This window comes from Monodelphis domestica, chromosome 7 (assembly GCF_027887165.1).
Source record: "Monodelphis domestica isolate mMonDom1 chromosome 7, mMonDom1.pri, whole genome shotgun sequence".
Taxonomy (NCBI): Eukaryota; Metazoa; Chordata; class Mammalia; order Didelphimorphia; family Didelphidae; genus Monodelphis; species Monodelphis domestica.
In genome coordinates this window covers 220,453,701-220,470,668 of record NC_077233.1, presented here as the reverse complement: position 1 = coordinate 220,470,668, position 16,968 = coordinate 220,453,701, and positions in this window count along the sequence as shown.

Below are 16,968 nucleotides of genomic sequence, written 5' to 3'. Positions count from 1 at the left end.
CCCTGATTTGAAATTTACCCATGAATTCCTTCTGTAAACCCAAAGTTAAGAATCTCTGCACTGAAACTAATTGTCCAATTATTAATCTGCATATAAGTTTCAAAAAATTTCTAACTCTAAGCTATATTGCAGATTCCAATGTAACTCCCTACCCTTGGTGATAAGGAAGTAGAAATTAGATGTAGATAGATAGATAGATAGATAGATAGATAGATAGATAGATAGATAGATAGATAGATAAACCTTACCTTATGTCTTAGAATGAATACTAAGTCTTCGTTCCAAGGCAGAAGAGCACTAAGGGCTAGGCAATTGGAATTAATTGTCTTATCTAGAGTTACACAGCTGTCTGAGGTCACATTTGAACCCAGGACCTCTGTCTCCAGCCTTGGTTCTCTAATGAGCCACCTAAGCTGCCCCAGAAAGTAGAAGTTTAAATAAATACTAAAAGTCTGTAGAGGCTACTTAGCTAACTAGCCTAGCAGATTGGCAGCTCTGTGCCCAGCAAACTTAATTCTCTGAGATATTGAATATCCTTTTGGAGAGGAAATACCTACTGGAGCTGACTCTGAAAATTGACAGAATGTTCCCTATATAGAGAAAAAAGAGAACCACATCATTGTAGGCTTTTCCCTAGTCCAGTGGATGGCTATGTGAAGATTCTGTCTCTTGAAAAACATTTGTAACATAATCCTCTGGTCCTTTAACCAAAAGATATATGTGAGACCTCACATTTCCTTGGGGAAAAGGTTGCATGTCAGCTAAGGATTCCAGCTGAAACCAGAAAAGATGCCAAAATAAAGCCCCATAAGCACAATTCCCAGGGGCATAATGCCTAGCAGGGAATAGCAGTGACCACTGGGCAAATCCACCAGACTATCCATCAGTGAATGAACAAGTATTTTTTAATTGACTGCTATGTGCCAGGCACTGAACTACATACTGGGGATACAAGTTCTAAAAATGAAACAATCCCTAATCACAAGTGACAATCTTGGAAGACTAGAAGGAAGCAACAGTAAGCTGAAGGTAACCCTGTTGTATTAGGGGAATGAGTTGTCTCTACATATGTCTACTCTGGTGACCCATTTTCCTACAAATGTACCTCTCCCTACCTGTGTCCACTTTCCCTATTGATGGTAAGTATTTATGGGATTCAACTAGGTGGCTCAGTGGACAGAGTGCCAGGCCTGAAGTCAAGAAGACCTGAACTATGAACTGATCCAAACCTTTGGGAAACAATCTGGAATAATGCTCAAAGAGTTCTATAACTGTATATATCTTCTGACCCAGCAATTCCACTATTAGACTGATTTCCTAAGGTAACTGAAGAAAAAGGAAAGAGTGTCTATGTTCTAAAATATTTATAACAGCTCTCTTTGTGGTGGCAAAGTTCTAGAAATTGAGGGGATGCCAACCAACTGGGGAATGGCTGAACAAGTTGTGGTTTATGATAGTGATAGAATACTATTGTGCTGTAAGGAATGACAAATAAGATATCACACAAAACTAGAAAGATTTATATGAAGTGATGCAAAGTGAAGTCAACAGAACCCAGAAAGAATAATAGCAACAATGTATGATGATCAACCATGAATGACTTCACTATCATCAATGAGAGAAGGATCCAGGACAATCCCAAGGGACTCATGATGAAAAATGATATCTGCCACCACAGAAGGCATAGACTTGAGTCCAAATACAGATTAAAACACACCATTCCTCGCTTCATTTGTTCCATGAATTTTTCTCCAATGTAAGCAATATGTGTGTTGTTTCACAACATGATGAACAGGGAATTATAGAATTATTTTAATATATTTATATATTTTACATATTACATATTTATATTTAATTAGTAATTAATAATATATAGTTATTTATATATAATATACTTGTATATTATATATAATAATTACATAATATATGATAATATCTATTTGGGAGGGAAAGGGTAGAGGGAGGTAGAAAAAATAAGGCATAGATTTTTGGACTTACGTAATGTAAGAATCCTTCTCTTGGATTAGTATATTTATTATAATTTATTACATATTTATAACAAATCATATGTATTATATAATTGTTGTATTACTTGTTATATAATATATTTAAAAAACCAAATGGTTAGCTCTTCCCACAAAAAAAAAAACGACCTGAATTCAAACCCAGCCTCAGACATTATTAGCTTTGTGACCTTGGGCACATCACTTAACCCTGTTTGCCTCAGTTTCCTCATCTGTCAAATAAACTGAATAGGAAATAACAAATCATTCCAGTTTCTTTGCCAAGAAAACATCTATGGAACAGCACTTCCCAAGTCAATGATGGAAATATTGTTCTATTGCTTTTTTTCTTACAATGTTATTTCAATAAATACCTTATCCTTGGACTAATTGAACAATAAAGCCAGTCCTCTAGCTGACTAATACAAGTAAATATACCCATTTAGCCTTATAAGCTCTTTTTGAGTATGTGCAAACCTACAGAGTACCTTGAATGGGGGGAAATTTGTCTTGGAGGAGGGGCATCACATATGAATTGTGAGGAAGGGCTTCTCCGGGTGCTCCCACTTTAGTAGAATATTACTTTTCGAGAAGAATATTAAGAATTCAGAGAAATAGTAGAAGATGTGCATGCACCAATGAAGAATGAAATAAGCATAGTTAGGAGAATATATGACTACAATAATGTCAGTGAAAACAATGTTTGAAGGTAGCGGAATTCAGATTAATTGTCATGATAACCTTGGGCCCAAAGAAGAGATGGTAAAATAAATGTGCCTTCCTCCTCTTGATGGAGAAGTGGGGGGCTATAGGTACAAAATACAGCAATATACTAAGATAATTTTTCAGTCAGTTTTGCTTAACTATTTTTCTTTATTACAAGGGTGGAATTCTATGCAGGGTAAATGGTATATTGGAAATCACTGTGGTTTAAAAATAAAAGATAGCAATAGCGGGCAGCTGGGTAGATCAGTGGATAGAGAGCCAGGTCTAGAGATGGAAGGTCCTGGGTTCAAATCTGGACTCAGACACTTCCTAGCTGAATGACCCTGGGTAAGTCACTTCACCCCCATTGCCCAGCCCTTACCCTCTCTTCTGCCTTAGAACCACTAAGTAGAACTGATTCTAAGACAGAAGGTAAGGGTTTAAAAAAAAAGATAGAAATAGAAGGCAACTGGGTGACTCAGTGGATTGAGTGCCAGACCTGGAAATGGGAGATCCAGGTTTAAATCTGGCCTCAGACACTTCCTAGTTGTGTGACCCTGGGTAAGTCACTTAACCCTCATTACCTAGCCCTTACTGTTCTTCTGCCTTGGACCAAATACATAGTATTGATTCTAAGAAAGAAAATAAAAGGTTTTCTTTTTTAACAAGAAAGTGATGATGATGGATAAGATGGCAAAATCCTGCCAGCCTCCCCCATTCCATTCCCTCCCCACCCCCATCCCATGTATCCCTTTCTAAACAGACTGAAGCCTTGAGCTGTACTCACTGATGCTCCCTCTTGGCCCTGCCCAGCCGGCCCCCCCTTCCCCACCCCCCCATCCACTTTTCTTCAGGACACGCCTGATTCCATGGGCCTCCCCCAACAACTTGTCCATTCAGGGCTGGTTCAGGATCAGGAAGCCCGCAGCCTGTGGCCAGGGGGAGCAGGCACCCTTTCAGCCCCCAGTTCCCATCTCTCTGCAAAGGGAGCCTGGCCAGAAGGGGCTGCAGGTGCTCAGGAAGTGGGGGAGGCGTACCCAAATGAAGTTGTTTGCGGCTCTTGCTGCCATCCCTGGAATTATTTACAGCTGCAGGCGGTATTAAACTATGTCGAGCAAGTGTCCTCATTTACATGCTAATTCATTTATACCCTCTGGATTGATTTCTCCAATTCATTTTCAACCCACTAACTCTTCTGATATGAATTATATTAACACTTCCAGAATGGCAGTGGGGGAACCCACTGGAGCCAGTGTCATCATCATCTTGTTGGCCTTCCTCCTTCCCTACTCATGCCCCTTGTCTTCCCATCTGGAGAGCCCTCCCTGGGTCTCTCATGTCCCAAGAAGCCCCTGGGACAAGTCTAAAATGATGATGATGGCTCCCATTGATATCATGCTCACTGTGCTTCCCTCTCAAGAACTTTGCAAAGTAGGGGATTGTGACCCCATTTTACAGGTGAGTAAACAGAGGAAGAGAAAGGGTGAGTGACTTGTCCATAATGATTGGGATTTGAATCTAGGTCTTCTGACTCCCAATCTAGAACTCTTTTGAATAACCTACATGGTCACATAATAAGTGATAAATATTCCTAACTGTGTGTGACCCTGGGCAAGTCACTTAACCCCCATTGCCTAGCCCTTTCCCCTCTTCTACCTTGGAACTGATGCACAATAGTGACTGATAAAATAAGGGAGAAATATGCTATAATCAGGGGAAGCAGCATATTAGAGAAGAAACCATCAGAAATCAGGGAACATGGGTTCCAGCTCCCTGTCTGTCTCATTTTCCTCAACTATCAACTAAGGAAACTTCATGTATGTTTGAGGAAGGATTGCAACAGGGGTGTGTGCAGGAGTCAGTGAAAAACTGATTGTTAAATTTTCAGAGTGAGCATTTATGTCTCAGAAACTGATCAACACTACCAATTGGGGTTTGTCTTATTGTTTTGTTGATTGTCTAGACTTAAGAAAGGGATGGAGGAAATGTTAATAAATCAAATTAAATTTTAAAATGTGACCTGTCTATATTCTTCCTCCAGGGAGCTGATTGTTAAACATGTGTCCATATCATGGATGGAGGGGAGATTCATTGCCTAAAGGGAAAAATTTTAGGGATGATGGGACTATAAAGGCAATATAGCATAGAAACTAGAGTACTGAGCATGGAGGTAGGAAGACTGTCGTGGAACTCAAGAGTCACAGGCCCAGGGTTCAAATTAAACTGGGGGTAGGACACTAGCTGATGACCTTGAACAAGAAACTTCATAACTTTTCAGGGCCTTTGTTTCCTTTTCTAAAGATTCTAATTTATTCTAATAAGAGGATAAGAGAATATCTAAACTTATGATCCTGGCCCTGATATATCCTGGCCATTTTACCCTAGGCAAGTCACTTAATCTCCAAGTAACTCAGGCAATTCATAGATAGCAAGGGTATCTCCTACATGTAGCATGGGAGTGTCATTCTATGACTCGAAAAGGGAGGTAGAATAGGAATATTTAGCCTCTTTTTCCCTGGCCCTTCTCCAAGAGAGATTAATTCCACCAGGAGGGGAAGTAGGACTTTGAGGCCAGAAACTTGACCACATCTGCTCCATTAAATAGTATTATGTCCATGGGATATGATTTTCAGGTTCAAGTTGAACTTCTGATCTCTTATTTCATTAATGGGGAAAGGAGCAGGATCTCAACTTTATATCCAAGGCTTGAATCCCCACCACCACCACCAAATATCAGCTCCACAATGAACACATATAATGAAAAGCAAAGAAAACCATTCATTCAAGTTGATAGCAAAACCAAAATCAGAGAAAGTGGCCATTTGAGAATATTTATACCAGACAATACAGAATGAAGATCTCTCCCATTAAGAGTGCAGTAACTCAGCTCAGTCACAAAAGAGCCCCAGATGTCACCCAAGGAGAAGTTCCCTGAGGTCTCTCATGCAGCAAGCAGAAGACAGGGCCATGATGTAGACTTCCAGCTCCTCTGATTAGAACTTCTTCCAGTCTTATTCTCCCTTTAGCAACCTGAAGTAGGATGGGCATCATTCATCTTCTCTCTGGAAGATGGAAGCCAGAAACTCCCTCAGTGACTCCCTCAGAACCCCAAAAGACCAAAGAATCCAAAGAAATTAAAAATACTTGAAAAGTCTGGCCATCTTCTCTTCTGTTTTTGTCATCTTTTCCATGATGGGCATCCATTTTCAGAAGAAGAAAGAAGAAGAAGAAGAAGAAGAAGAAGAAGAAGAAGAAGAAGAAGAAGAAGAAGAAGAAGAAGAAGAAGAAGAAGAAGAAGAAGAAGAAGAAGAAGAAGAAGAAAAGAAGAAGAGAAGAAGAAGAAGAAAGAAGAATTGGACAAATACTGTCATACTTTCCCTTCCCACTCTAAAATCTATGATCTGGTGAGACTGGTACCCAAGACCCATTTCAGTAAGAAGGCAGAGAATGGTTAGCAGAATTTGAGAAGTTCCACAATTGGGTATTAAGTCTAGGTATGTATCTCAAAGACCTGAAAATATTGGGTGACATCATGCTGTAATTCTGAAACTAATTTACTGGCCAGAGATCTTCCCAGTCAATTTTTTAAATGTAATTAAATTTGAATGTGTTTATTATATTAAAATACCGAGGGGGCAGCTGGGTGGCTCAGTGGATTGAGAGCTAGTCCTAGAGATAGGAGCTAGGTTCAAATATGGCCTCAGACACTTCCTAGCTGTGTGACCCTGGGCAAGTCACTTGACCCCCATTGCCTAGCCCTTACCACTCTTCTGCCTTGGAACCAATACACAGTATTGATTCTAAGATGGAAGGTAAGGGTTTTGTTTTTTATTTAAGAAAAAAAGAAAATACCCAATTAACTCACTCCCTCCCCTTCCCTCATTAGAGAAGGCATCATTTGACAAAAAGACCTATGTGTATATAAAACTATGTTTCACTTATTTCTATTTATCAGTTCTTTCTCTGGAGGTCAAATTTAATAACTATTTGTTAAGCTCCTATCAAATTTCAGGAACTGCATTAAGTAATGGAGATAGGGATATGTACAAGGCTTGTGATTTCATTCATATAGGGATCTCCTGGATGAGAAAATAAATATTGGAGCTCACTTTCTCTATAATTTACAATCTTAGAGAATTGCCTGATACACTGAGAGGCAAAACTGAAAATTGCATTGATCAAGGAGCCCGAAGTCAAAGTCACAAGTAGGAGGATGCTGGTAACTTTAACAATTGGCTCTCAAACAAACAAAAAGAAGCAGGCATGACACACTTCTAAGCTTAATATGCAGTATAATTAAATTACTATATTGAGATAATATACTATTAATTATGTTATACTATTATGATGTAATAGTATATATTAATTATGTTATACTATTATAATAATAATCTGCATTATTATAATCTCCATAGCTTTCTTAAGTCTAGACAATCAACAAAACAATGAGCCCTGATTTGTAGCATTTGTTTATTTCTTTTTTAAAAATTCTTACGTTTTGTCTTAGAATCAATATTGTGTATTGGTTCCAAGGCAGAAGAGTGGTAAAGGGCAATGGGGGTTAAGTGACTTGCCAAGGGTCACACAGCTGGGAAGTGGCTGAGACCAGATTTGAACCTAGAACCTCCTGTCTCTAGGCCTGGCTCTCAAACCACTGAACCATCCAGATATCCCTGAATTTGTTTATTTCTAGAGTGATTTTCACACTGAAAATTTAACAAGCTGGTTGGATCTGACTCCAGCAGCCTGATACAGGGTAAGATAGAGATGAGAAAACATACACATAAAGCAAGTTCATTGTTTCTTCCTTTGACTCTAGTAAGATTCACTTCCTGAAAAAGGAAAATGAAAGATACTGGAGAGGTTACCAGAAAACAGTCATATTAATGCATTATTGAACTGTGAATTGGTTCAGCCACTTTGGAAAATTATTTGGAATTATACCCCACAATTTACTTAACTGCATACCATTCAACCTAGTGATATTATTACTAGACATGTCCCAAAGAAAGAAGAAAAGGATCTGTATGTACAAATATATTGATATTAGCTCAGTGGTGGCAAAGAAATGAAAACTAAAGAGATGTCTAACAGCTGATGAATAACTGGACAAACTATGGTATAGGAATGAAATGGAATACTAATGTGTCTCATGACAAAAGGGAAGGTTTTAGAGAAACCTGAGGAGACATGTATTAACTGATATAGAGCAAAGTGAGCAGAATTAAGAAAAATTTTTACAATAACAATAATTTGGATATAAACAACTTTGAAAGACTTAAGAACTCTGATCAATGCAATGACCAACTTCACTTCCAGAGTACAATTGATAAAGCATGCTACTACCCCCACCTCTGGATAGAGAGTAGACTCTACATACAGAAAGAGACATATGTGTTTAGACATATTCAAAACAAGAATTTGCTTTGGTTGTGTATATTTGTTATGAGGGTTTTGTTTTATTTTGTTTTTAGTTGGGGGAAAGAAAATAAATGCTTGCTAATTGCAAAAAAAGAAAGGAAGGAAGAAGGATGAAGGAAGAAAGAGAGGAAGGAAGGAAGGAAGGAAGGAAGGAAGGAAGGAAGGAAGGAAGGAAGGAAGGAAGGAAGGAAGGAAGGAAGGAAGGAAGGAAGGAAGGAAGGAAGGAAGGAAGGAAGGAAGGAAGGAAAGAAGGAAGGAGAGAGAGAGAGAGAGAGAAAGAGAGAAAGAAAGAAAGAAAGAGAGAGAGAAAGAGAGAGAGAAAGAGAGAAAGAAAGAAAGAAAGAAAGAAAGAAAGAAAGAAAGAAAGAAAGAAAGAAAGAAAGAAAGAAAGAAAGAAAGAAAGAAAGAAAGAAAGAAAGAAAGAAAGAAAGAAAGAAAGAAAGAAAGAAAGAAAGAAAGAAAGAAAGAAAGAAAGAAAGAAAGAAAGAAAGAAAGAAAGAAAGAAAGAAAGAAAGAAAGAAAGAAAGAGGGGGAGGGAAGGAGGGAGGAAGGAGGGAAGGGGGAGGAAGGGAGGGAGAAAGGAAGGAATATGATCTATATACATTTTAAAATAAATAAATGAAGGGTGTGGGGTGACTTCCTAAGACCCTGCCTCCTATTAACGCTGAATCCTGCCTCACTAATTCAAGGTTACTTGTTCATGCCTGAGAAAGATGCTCGGATTGAGCTGATTTTGTTTTCACCTCCCTGGAACTAACTTAAAATCACTTTGGTCTTGATTTAGGCTCATCTCTTAAGGACTATGAAATTTGATTTACTTCCATGAAGCACATTGTCCTCTTGAGTTTAGCATTCCACTTGCATGGTCCTCCACATCAAAAGAACAAGTCCCCTTTCACTCATTTGTCTGGAGCTTGTCCATACCTATATTCTTCATCAGCTTCTTGTAGAAAAGAGTTTTGATGCCTACAGAAACTTGGAAGATGGCTCAAGCAAACATTCTTAAGGCAGGACTGAAAGGGTTGTTGGATTAACCCATGCTATGGCTATGGCTACCTCCACCTGAGTCAATCAGTTTGAGTAAGCAGGACTAGTTTTAAATACAATTTTTAGTTCTCAATATTTCAGTTTAGGAAGGATACTAATAAGCTAGAGTCCCAAGGAAGGGCAACCAAGGATTTTGAATCTATAGCATAAGAGGTTTAGGTAAGTATTAGAGGGGGGGGGGTGTTTAAACTGGAGAAGAGTAGACTCAGAGGAGATGTGAATGCTGGAGAAGGAGGAGACTATCCTCATGGATTAATTTGGAAGGACTTGGCAACCCCCATTCAAGAAATTTAACCTTCCTGGTCTCAGTTTCCAAATCTATAAAATTAAGAGGAGGGGTTAGATAACCTCTGAGGTCCCTCCCAATCCAAGACCTTCGAATAATTCATAATATCAAAGAATTCAGAAGGACCCAAAATCCTGGAGATGATCCAGTCCAAAACTCTTTATTTTTATGGTCAAGGAAACTGAGGCCCATAGGAGTTAAGTGATGTGTCCTAGATCATATAGGTAACAAGTGAGTGAGTCCACATTGACAGATTGAGAGAATTGTGATGGGATTCCATCAGCCAACTCAATCCCAAAAAAGAACCTCTATCTTGAAACCAATGGCAAGTAGCCATTCAGCCTCTGCTTGAAGACTTCCAGTGAAGGAAAATCCACTAGTAGTGATATAGAGAGAAACCTAGAGAGAGAAAGACAGAGAGAGAGGGAGAGGAAGACAGAGACAGTGAGAAAAACAAAGACAGCAGAAAGAGAGTGTTAGAGAGGAGGAGGAGAGGGAGAGAGAGAGAGAGAGACAGACAGACAGACAGATAGAGACAGAGACAGAGGTCTGCTGGCATGGGGTCTCCAAGAGCTGGACATGACTAAACAACTGAACAACAATTACTACAAGAGCAGCCCATCCTACTTATGGATATCGCTCTATTAGTAAGTTATTTTGACATCGTTTGGATTGATTCTTTACTACTTCCAACCATTGCTTTTAATTCCTCCCTCTGGGGCCAAACAGACGTAATCTAATGCCTCCTCTGTCTGACAACCCTTAAGATTCTTTAAGTCATCTTCTGTGCTTGTTAAAGTCTTCCCTGAGTAGTTGAGAGTGAGTATAAACCCCTATAATCATGCTCTCTTTAAAAAAAAACTGGCAAGGGCTAGACAGTAGGGGTTAAGTGACTTGTCTATGGTCATACAACTAAAACACTACCTTTTTAAGGATGGTGGGCATTAATACCAGACCCTTTTAACCCATAGGGAGATCAATAACCCAGGATACTGACCCAAACTATTCATCCAAGCTCCCATACCTTGAGCCAAACTCCTTTCCAGTTCTTTACATTCATTACATACAGTTCTTACATAAAGAACATACAGTTCTTTAATTCTTAAACAGATTTTACAAGTCATCTCATGTGATCCTCACAGCAATCCCGTGAGGTAGGTGCTATGATTATCCCCATTTTATAGATGAGGAGTCTGAAGCTGAGAGATGTTAGCTGATTTCTTCAGTCACCCTGCTAGTAATCATCATTTAATCTTTTGCCCAATAATCTTTCCTATGAATCCTCTATTCCAGCTAGTCTGGCCTACTCATCTCTACCATCCAGAACTTGGTTGTTTGTCAGTCATATCAGATTCTATGTAATCTCATTTGGGGTTTTCTTGGCAGAGATATTGAAGTAATTGACCATTTCTTTCTCCAGCTCATTTTATAGATGAAGAAACTGAGGCAAACAGGATTAAAATTACTTACCCAGGGTTACACAGCTAAGTGTTTGAGATGAGATTTGAACTCTGAAGATGAGTTCTCCGGATTCCAAGTCTGATGCTCTATTCATTGTACCACCTACCTACCCTAATACATGACAGATTTTCACCTTGAAGTCTCAATTTCTTTGCCTAGAAAGCTCTTTCTCGATGCTTATGCAAGTACTACCCATCCTGAAAATCCCACCTCCCCTAGGAAGACTTGCCTGATCCACCTTCATCTACATTAAGCTCTTCCTTCCCCATAGTATTCACTATCTGTACCATTTATTTGACACTTCGCATGGGCAGCCTTAGATCATCTTTAATAGATGATGGGATTTTAGGATTAGAAGCGACCTTAGAGGTTACCTAGTCCAACCCAACCCTCTCATCTGACAGGTGAGGAACCTGAGACCAAGAAAGTTAATCAGTAAGTCAACAAGCATGTATTAAGTGCCAGGAGCTGTCCTTAGTACTGGAGGGATAAAGAAAGGCAAAAGGACTCTCATTCTAACATTCTAATGGAGAGGACAACTTGCAAATAAATCTTAGCATACAAAATAAATGGAGATTAGATGAAATATAGTCTTTAAAATGGCTGCTAGGTTGCACAGTGGTTAGAGTCAGAAAGACTCATCTGAGTTCAAATCTGACCTCAGACACTTACTTAGCTGTGTGACCTTGGGCAAGTCACTTACCCCCATTGCCTAGCTCTTACCACTCTTCTGCCTCAGAAGCAATACTTATTATCAATTCTAAGACAGAAGACAAGGGTTTTATTTTTTTTAAAAGAATTGACATATAATTTTATATTATTGTATGACTTCCTAGGTGCACATAATATTTCTCATTTATACTAAATTATTGACAGTATATGTTATTTATATTATACTATCTATTTGTTGTTCAGTCATTTTTCAACTGTGTCTGACTCTTTATGACTCCATTTGGGATTTTCTTGGCAAAGATTCATTAATGTTTGCCATTTTCTTCTCCAGCTCATTTTACAGAAGAAGAAGTCAAGGCAAGCAGGATTAAGTGAGTTACTCAGGGTCACCCAGCTAAGTAAGTGTCTGAGGCCAGATTTGAACTCAGGGAGATAAATCTTCCTGACTCCAGGCCCAGCCTATCCACTGTACCATCTAGTTGCTCTTTATCTTAAAAGCTTTTAAAGGTACATAGATCACATTTTCATCTCTATGTTTCCAGTAATGCTACAATGTATGCAGTTAATGAAGAACTCAAGTGCTTGTGATACAGAATGAAAAAGCAAGACAGTCCCTATTCTTAAAGAACTCACAGCCTAATAGGGGGAGGTATCTTATATAGGTTTCATCTGCAAGGCATTTGGAAAGGTCCAGGTTTCCACTGATAAATCCACATCCATTTCTCAAGTTGAATCATTGGAGAGTGCCAAAGACTTTGATAAGAACTTTCTTTCTGGGTCTTCTGAATATGAGCCTGCTAAGGACTGAAGGACTAAAGCACCTGCTGAGACACTTAGTAGGACCCATATCCACAAGAGTTCCTCCCCAGGATGATGGCTACCATGGTTGGGATGGAAACAGGGCCTATGGTCCATGCAGCACTTTGAATCCCAGGGTGCTTAGTCTGACTTGCCCAATGGTGGCAGTTGATCCATTTCATTCTGATGGTGATTAGGGTGCCAGGCCCCTTCTCTACAAGGACTGCTCCCCTCCAGAATAGGGTGAGGCAGGAATGGTAGCATGAGGGAATGGGGTACTGCTATTCCAGAGAATTTAGATCTCAGGGATCTCATTTGTCTCCACTGGGATCTGAGGGGAAGTATTGGTCAAGGTGATTGTGGAGGTTTGACCTTTCTGGCACATGCTACTTCCAGCCTCTCTCAGGAGTCCATGCTGTTTCAGTAAATGGTTTTGTTTTTATTTTTATTTTTTAAACCCTTACCTTCTGTCTTAGAATCAATACAAGTATCGATCGATTTCAAGATAGAAGAGCAATAAGGATTAGGTGATTGGGGTTAACTGACTTGCCTAGGGTCACACAGCCAGGGAGTGTCTGAGACTGGATTTGAACGCAGGTCCTCTTGACTCTAGGCCTGCCTTTCTATTCATTGGGCTACCTAGCTGCCCCTCAGTAAATATTTATTAATGAAATGAACTTAATGAATCAATGAATCAGTGAATGAAGCAACAGCAGAATCAGACAAGCTAATATAGTTACCTAACTCTAGCTCCACATTGTTGCCTGACGGCTTCATACCACATTTAGTCTCTCCATTCTCTTTATTTCACCTGCCAGCAATGCAGTTATCTCTAGCGTGGAATCATCTCTCCTTCATTTCTGACACTTGACCAGACCCAGCTAGGAGTCACCTAGAATTCTTATTATATTCATTTCCTAAGGAGATGGAAGGCAGACTTTGGTGGGGGAAGGAGAGGAGAAAAATAGGGAGCTCTGTCTGGGTAGATCTTCCTCTCTCTCTCTCCCCACAGGAGGTCTGAAAAAGAATAAGAGACTAGAAGAGTGAGGAAGGGAAGAAAGGACCAGAGCACTGGGTAGAGAAGTCAGCCAAGAGAGGCACCAGGATATTAAAGATACATATAACCTCTTTCTCAGTGTTAACTCAAGCAAGCCTGGGTCAGTCCCTCTCAACGCTAGCCCTAGGCTAGGTGAACTGGCAGGCAAGATGGTGGGGAAGAAGGAAGGCTTCAGAGCTACTCCAGAACAGTCCTGAAGTCAAGCACCTTCTACCTGGGGCATTGGAGACATCACATCAGTGGCCTGGCTACCCTGGGGCTAGGACTCTGGAAGACTGAGCTCTGGGGTAAGAAAAAAAGGAATTGCAAGGTGAAAGTCTATTATCCTTTGTATTCACTGAGAATCACTCTGAGAAGCCCCTTGTTTATTTAGAACCGTTAATGATCCGTCAGCAATTACCTCTGAGATTGTAATTAAAGGGAGCAGTAGCAGAGAGAAAGTGAGACTGAGAGCCAGGAAGGGAAATCTGAAGGGAGGGAAGGAGAGTGAAAGCGATGAAGAAGGGGGAAAGGGGGCAATGATGGAGAAAGGAGGAAGAGGCAGAAACAAAGACAGATGAACCGAAAATGCTAGAAAGAGAGAATAAGATAAGAAAGAGACAGAGGGGGGGACTTCCGGTTAAGATGGCGGCTTAGAGAAAGCTAAAGCTCAGATCTCCTGAAAACCCTTCCCGACCGATCTCAAATGATAAGCTCCTAAGGCGCCGAAATTCAAAACGATCAACAGCACAGACCCTGGGAACCCTCCTCCTGGACCTGGACCCGGTTCAAAAGGTACGGCTCCCCTTAAAAGCCAGAACCCGAGATCACTCGGACCTCAGGGGTAGGAGCGCAGAGTCCAAGGCTCCCGGAAGCCGCAGCCCGGCTGGGCTCAGAGAGCAGAACCCTCAGGGCCTTCTACAGTCCCGGTGAAAGTTACTGCCTGGGGCTTCCGCTGCAGAGAGCTGGTCTAAACAACAGCAATCCTCAGGTAGGGCAAGACAGCCTCACGGGCTGGATCCTGCTATCCAAGTCTCAGTGAAAGTCTGTGCTCTCAGAGCTTGGGAAAGCTGCAGCCCATCCCCCCGCAGGCCTACGAAACAGCCTCACGGCCAGCGATTCTGAAGGCAACTTCCTGAAAGCGAGCTAGGGGGAGAGCGTGGCCTCGTGGTCTGACCCTTCCATTCCAGTTCCAGTGAGGCATATTCAGTTTAACCCAGGGAAAGCTCATAGAACCAACATCTGCCCAGGACTAAAGCCTCGGATCACCAGAGATAAGAAAAGCTAATCCTCCACATTCAGAAATGGCAAACTCCACAGAACCACAGAAGCCCCAAAATACCAAGAAAAATAAGAAGAAAGGGGCGACTTTGGACACATTCTATGGAGCCAAAATACAAAATACAGAGCAGACAGAAGACAATATAAAAGAAAATGCTCCAAAACCTTCCAAAGGAAATGGAAACTCTCCACAAACCTATGAAGAATTTGAATCAGAAATGACCAAAAAGATGGAAGCCTTCTGGGAGGAAAAGTTGGAAATAATGCAAAAGAAATTCACGCATCTACAAAACCAGTTTGACCAAACTGTAAAAGAAAACCAGGCTTTAAAGGCCAGAATCAGGCAGCTGGAAGACAACGATTGTGTAAAAGAGCAAGAATCAATAAAGCAAAGCCAAAATACCAAGAAATTAGAAGAGAACATAAAATATCTCACCGACAAGGTGATAGATCTGGAAAATAGGGGGAGAAGGGATAATTTAAGAATAATTGGACTCCCAGAAAAGCCAGAAATAAACACCAAACTGGACATGGTGATACAAGATATAATCAAAGAAAATTGCCCAGAGATTCTAGAACAAGGGGGCAATACAGCCACTGACAGAGCTCACAGAACACCTTCTACACTAAACCCCCAAAAGACAACTCCCAGAAATGTAATTGCCAAATTCCAAAGCTATCAAACAAAAGAAAAAATCCTACAGGAAGCCAGAAAAAGACAATTTAGATATAAAGGAATGCCAATCAGGGTCACCCAAGACCTTGCAAGTTCTACTCTGAATGATCGTAAGGCATGGAACATGATCTTCAGAAAGGCAAGAGAGCTGGGTCTCCAACCAAGAATCAGCTACCCAGCAAAACTGACTATATACTTCCAAGGGAAAGTATGGGCATTCAACAAAATAGAAGACTTCCAACTTTTTGCAAAGAAAAGACCAGAGCTCTGTGGAAAGTTTGATACCGAAAATCAAAGAGCAAGGAATACCTGAAAAGGTAAATATTAAGGAAAGGGGAAAATGTTATCTTCTTCTTTTACTCAAACTCTCTTCTATAAGGACTACATTTATATCAACCTATGTATACTAACATGTGGGGAAAATGTAATGTATAAATAGGGGGTAAAGAAAGACCAAATAGAATAATCATTCTCACACAAAGATTCACATGGGAAGGGGAGGGGAAGAAAACTCCTATAAGAAGGAGAGGAAGAGAGGGGGGGGGGGTTACTTAAACCTCAATCTCAGGGAAATCAGCTCTGAGAGGGAAAAACATCCAGATCCATTGGGATCTTGAATTCTATCTTACCCAACAAGGGTAAGGAGAAGGGAAAACCAAGGGGGGGGAGGGGGAGAGGGAGAACAAAAAGGGAGGGAAAGAGAGGGGGGAGGGGGAGGGAACAAAAAGGGAGGGACTAAAAAGGGAAACATCAAGGGAGGGGACAAGGGGGACTGTTTCAAAGTAAATCACTGGACTAAAAGGTAGAGCCGAAGAAGAAAAGGTTAGAATTAGGGAAGGCAATCAAAATGCCAGGGAGTCCACAAATGACAATCATAACTTTGAACGTGAATGGGATGAACTCACCCATAAAACGTAGACGAATAGCAGAATGGATTAGAATCCAAAACCCTACCATATGTTGTCTTCAAGAAACACACATGAGGCGGGTTGACACCCACAAGGTCAGAATTAAAGGATGGAGTAAGACCTTCTGGGCTTCAACTGATAGAAAGAAGGCAGGAGTGGTAATCATGATATCTGATAAAGCCAATGCAAAAATAGACCTGATCAAAAGGGATAGGGAAGGTAATTATATTTTGTTAAAAGGGACTCTAGACAATGAGGAAATATCATTAATCAATATGTATGCACCAAATAATATAGCACCCAAATTTCTAATGGAGAAACTAGGAGAATTGAAGGAAGAAATAGACAATAAAACCATACTAGTGGGAGACTTAAACCAACCATTATCAAATTTAGATAAATCAAATCAAAAAATAAATAAGAAAGAGGTAAAAGAAGTGAATGAAATCTTAGAAAAATTAGAATTAATAGACATATGGAGAAAAATAAATAGGGATAAAAAGGAATACACCTTCTTCTCAGCACCACATGGCACATTCACAAAAATTGACCATACATTAGGTCACAGAAACATAGCACACAAATGCAGAAAAGCAGAAATAATGAATGCAGCCTTCTCAGATCACAAGGCAATAAAAATAATGATTAGTAATGGTACATGGAAAACCAAATCT